The sequence below is a fragment of the Haplochromis burtoni genome, unplaced genomic scaffold (assembly GCF_018398535.1).
Source record: "Haplochromis burtoni strain Fernald_Lab_line unplaced genomic scaffold, NCSU_Asbu1 Contig_341, whole genome shotgun sequence".
Classification (NCBI taxonomy): domain Eukaryota; kingdom Metazoa; phylum Chordata; class Actinopteri; order Cichliformes; family Cichlidae; genus Haplochromis; species Haplochromis burtoni.
In genome coordinates this window covers 1-5325 of record NW_024582702.1, presented here as the reverse complement: position 1 = coordinate 5325, position 5325 = coordinate 1, and positions in this window count along the sequence as shown.

Sequence of the window (5325 nt, the reverse complement as noted above, 5' to 3'; positions counted from 1 at the left end):
CGTGCATTTCTGTTGACCTGTCAACTTAGCGCATTATAAGCTGATATGCAAATTCGTTGATTGATACTAGATTTGAAAAATGACTGGATTATAAAATAAGTGAATAAGATGTAACAGAGGGTTGAAATTAGTTTCTTATTTCTAGTGTGTGAAGGAAGGTTTTATCACGGCACACATCTGTTTACATGGGAGGAAACTCCTTATGTGATGCGACATTTAGCAATTTGCAAATGTTCAGCACATCAGAAGGATGACTCTGAAATTACAAAGGGAAACAATTTTGCTGACAAAGCTGCAAAAACAGCAGCTATCGCAACCACAGTCTTGTTAACAACTCATGAAAATCACACCATTCCACTATCTGTACTGCAGGACGAACAAAAAGCAGCACCACCCAAAGAACAAAAACAATGGCTAAAACACGGAGCAGCACTAGACGCTGATGACATAATGAAAGTAGCAGGAAAACCCATTCTTCCCAAATCATTGCACAAAACAGCCGCTCTAGTGAGCCATGGCTTAGCCCATGTTTCAACGGGAGGAATGATCTTTATAATAAACCGACAATTTTACACTATTAATTTTGAAACTTCAGCAAAAGAATATGTGAGAACATGTATGACCTGCCAAAAACACAATACCCAAGGTAACTTAAGGCCAAAAAGAGGACATTTTCCTACACCACCTCACCCATTTCATACAATTCACATGGACTTCATTGAATTGAATGAGTGTCAGGGCTCAAAAATACGCTCTAGTAATTATAGATGTTTTCTCAAAATGGCCAGAAATCTATCCAGTGAAAAAAGCAGACGCAGTCTCAATTGCAAAGCGTCTATACAACCATTTCATTCCAACATATGGAATTCCTACTCTGATGAGATCAGATATTGGAACCCATTTTGTAAATGACGTGATCAGCAAAGTATCTGAAGCACTAGGTTTCAGTTTAAAACACTGTTGTGCCTACCATCCACAGAGTGCAGGATTAGTGGAGAGAACAAATTGCACTATAAAACAAAGGCTCAGGAAAACAATGGAAGAAACTGGCAAACCATGGCCAGAATGTGGATGAGAACAACACAAGGAAATAACAAACTGTCCCCATTTGAAATTATACATGGGCGACCTTTTCCATTGCCAGTTATTAGCGAGCCACTAGATAAATCAATCCGTGAAACCACCCTGGCAGATTGGATGAGTCAATTGTTGACAAACAGAGAAGTCGTTTTGAACAATAAACTGCCGCAAGACTCTTTTTCACCTATTTCTTGCAGATTGAAGCCAGGTGATTGGATCCTTGTCCGAGTACTCCAAAGGAAAATTGGAGCTCGCCATGGTGGGAGGTGGAGTGGTCAGAAGCACTTGGTATGGACCATACCAAGTGCTTCTGACCACTCCAACTGCCTGCAAAATAGCGGAGAGACCCTCCTGGATACATCAGAGCCACTGCAAAAAAGTTGAGGTCCCAGAGGATTCCACTTCCTTCACAGAAATCAACTAGTAAAGGAAAGTCTCACCCTCACTAGGTTGCTTCAGTGGTGAGGGGGAAGTGCTGATTGGGCGCCCGTAGGGAATTGCTCGCACTTCAACCTCCAGCCGCTGATCAACTCTAGGGCGGCCAAGTGACACGGTGTGACGGACCTGTGTGCAACCATGGGATGGTGGACCCTCTTGGTTACCTTGACTACGACGTTCACCCTTACAGGACCCCAGCTGATGCCAACAACAGCTGAACCACGAGGCAGACAGAAAAGATGGACACACGACAACTCCCACCTAATAGACATGACGCAAGACCACATCCACCCTTGGATGAACAATGCCTGGTACCGTTATATCCACGACAGGACCAAGGCAGAATTGGCAAATACAGACTGTTATGTCTGTTCTCATATGCCCAGCACATCGACACACCCCACAATATATGGTGAATATATGAACAACACTCAAGCAAAGTGTGCAGCCAGCTTCGCTGGCATTGGATTCCAACACAGCCGAATCATCACCAACGACACAATCCCACATGCTGTTGGACTTAGTAATGGAACATGTGATCAACTCTTCTGGATCGATTTCAATGTGACAAACTGGAATACATCCATCCACTTCCCAGTATTTCTGGACCAACTCCCAGGGAAGAACCACTCCATGTGCTACAAACAAGAGAAAGGTAACAGACCCCTTGGAAACACCACAAACTGTGTCCAAACTGCAGGCCACAGAGAGGGCGCCCCTGTAAACATGAGTGGACCTTCTAACGGCAAGTACTGGTTGCAAGGAATGGCCTGGCTATGTGGACAACCGGCATATTTCATACTATTGTTCCCCTGGGTGGGAATCGGAAAAAAGATGCTGAGGATCGAAACTCTGGACTACCGCTTTGGACTCCTCTTGAACGCTTTGTGCAAGATCAACGAACAGCAGAATAAGGAAATCAATGCATTACGGATCGCGGTGATGCAAAATCGAGTAGCTTTGGACATGATACTACCAGAGAAAGGGAGACTTTGTGTCCTCTTCAACAACGCCTGCTGCACTTACATACCAGACAATGTACACTCATCAAACATGACTGGCGCCCTGAACGCCTTGAGACGGATCCAGCAGGCCCAAAATCAGGACTATGTAAGTGATACAAGTGACTGGTTTTCTTGGCTTTACACTGGCTCCTGGCTACAGGTGCTAAAAAGACTACTTACTGCCTTTTCACTGTGCAATACTTTTTGTTAATAACCAACGGTGCAATAGACTTCAATGCTTGAAATACTTGAAATACTTGCAATTCCCTTGTATTCTTATTTATTCTATTTATCCCTTTTGTATACTCTTATTTATATATGTCTCTGTATTTATATAGTATTCTGCTCACATTCTGTAACTTCTGTCGGTGCTGTGCTATTTGGAAACCGAATTTTACAGTTAATAGGATTAATACAGTTCTATCTTATCTTATCTTACTCATCGGAGTTGGAGTACTTTCTTTTATTTTGTGTTTTTGGAACATGTATCCTGCCATGTCTAAAACTCATGATTAACCGCATAATCGTTTCCACTGTAGCTGCATACATAGCCGTGACAAATGATGATGATGATGACCCCGACCTGTTGGAATGTGAAGACTTTGTGTGATTAATGATGATGTGACAGAAAATGTACAACAAGATGTTACATACTGATATCTCACTTAAAAGTTATACTGACAACAGGAGGGAATGTTAAGGGAAAATTGTACTTAGTAGTCAGTATAAGCTTTTAATGATATAAGTTTACATGTGATAGAATACTGCATGATGACCTTTTTATTACTTAGAACTGATTGTCCTTTTCATTGTTCAGAACTGATTGTTCTTTATAAAACGTGTTCTGATATTTCTATCTGAATCTTCCCACAGCGATAGTAAGAAGTTGAACAAGCAGTTCTGACCTCGCACACACACACACACGCACAATCACATACGCACATGCTCACGTATCAACATTCCACTGAACAAATGTTTTCATTTTCCTTCTGTATAAATAAAAGACAAGTGCAAGAACAGGGCGCTGATCACAGGGCCCCACTCTCTGATGTGAGCGCTCTGTGAAACGCCCTTGCAAGTTAAAACTGCAGTGTCTGTGTGTGTCTTCACTCTTAGACTCTCAGCTGAAGAAGTGTCATTTAGAATAAATCTCTTGACAATGACCAAAAGGGGTGTTAGTATTACTGTAATGTGAACTGGATAGACTTCCCATCTAGGAAAAAAAAAGGTAAAATTATGCGTAAAATATATCTGTATTAATATCTGTATCTATATAAACAGAAATATCTGTTTGCTAAATGAAGCCAGCTAACATAAATCACATTTTTATTTTAACTCTGATAAAAGTAATAGAACTGTGACTTTTGTTTGTTACAGTGGCGGTAAGGAAGGGGTTTCCCAGCGTGTCCAGAAGGGCTTTGAGGATTGCCGTGAAAGCTGGGGGAACTGAGACTGCTGGAAAAGGAAAAGAAATTACATTTTAAGTATGCTGACTTATGTTCATACAATCACACACACATATACACATACACACATATGTGTGTGTATATATATTATTTTAAGTATGTTTTATGTTCATACACACCCACATATATATATATATCTATATCTATATATATGTATATGTGTGTGTGTATTCCTCTGCTTGTTATTGATCAGTAAACATCTTTGAGTGATCACATCTTTATTGTGTTAATAGCAGTTCACATCAAATTCACAGTATCGTTACTTATAAGTGTTTGTTGGAGTTGCATTTTATATAGCAAAATGTATATGTACATATATATATATATATGTGTGTGTGCATATATATATATATATTAGGGGTGCAACGATACACAAAATTCACGGTTCGGTTCGGTTCGATACTTTGGTGTCACGGTTCGATATTTTTTCGATACAAAAAAAAATGTTCATGCCTTTTTAATTTGTCATTTATTAAATTTTCACGGCACATTCCGCACCACATCTCTGTGCGTTCATCATTTGTTTGAAGCCAGCTCACCTCCTGCAACTACTTTTCCGAGAATACGCGCTTCTTTTGTGGTTCGGACTCCTGACATTTCTTTGGAGGTGGAGGAACATCACAGTAATTGCTTAAAGGAGCTTCTTCGACATCTTTAAGAGTTCTAAACAAATGTCTGTCCTCCTCCTGAAAATCTTATGTACGCAAACACGCGTTGCAACTTCTTATCTTGTGCGCGTTTTTTATTTTGACAGCGAATGCAGAGAATATGTATGCAGCCTGGTTATTTAGCTCGTCATATATGCTATGTTTGTTTTAGACAAACATAGCATAGTCATTTGTGAGTAGCTAATATCCGCCAAAGGAATGTTCGACTATGTTAGACAAACATAGCTAAAATACATTCCAAAATATATAAATATATTTTGAAATGTATTTTAATGCATATGTTTTTTGGCCATTTTGTTTTGTATTTTGAAATATATTTCAAAATATATTTCAAAATATATTTTTTTACCGTATGGAGAAACACATCACCATGTAGCAATTTCAAATATCCAGTGGCCTTGAGGTTTCCATTGATGAAGAATGGACCCACTATCTTATTGTTTATTCTACTCATGTTGTGATATTTAATATATACACTGATTTATTTTTATCTTTTTTAATTATATATTTATTTTGTTTATTGATTTCATTGTATGCTTAAAGTATGGTTTTTAACTGCTATCTCTGTTTTATTATTGGAAAGCACTTTGGTCAACTTTGTTGTTTTTAAAAGTGCTATATAAATAAAGTTGGATTGGATTGGATTGGACTATCGTTGTAGCCCATCCC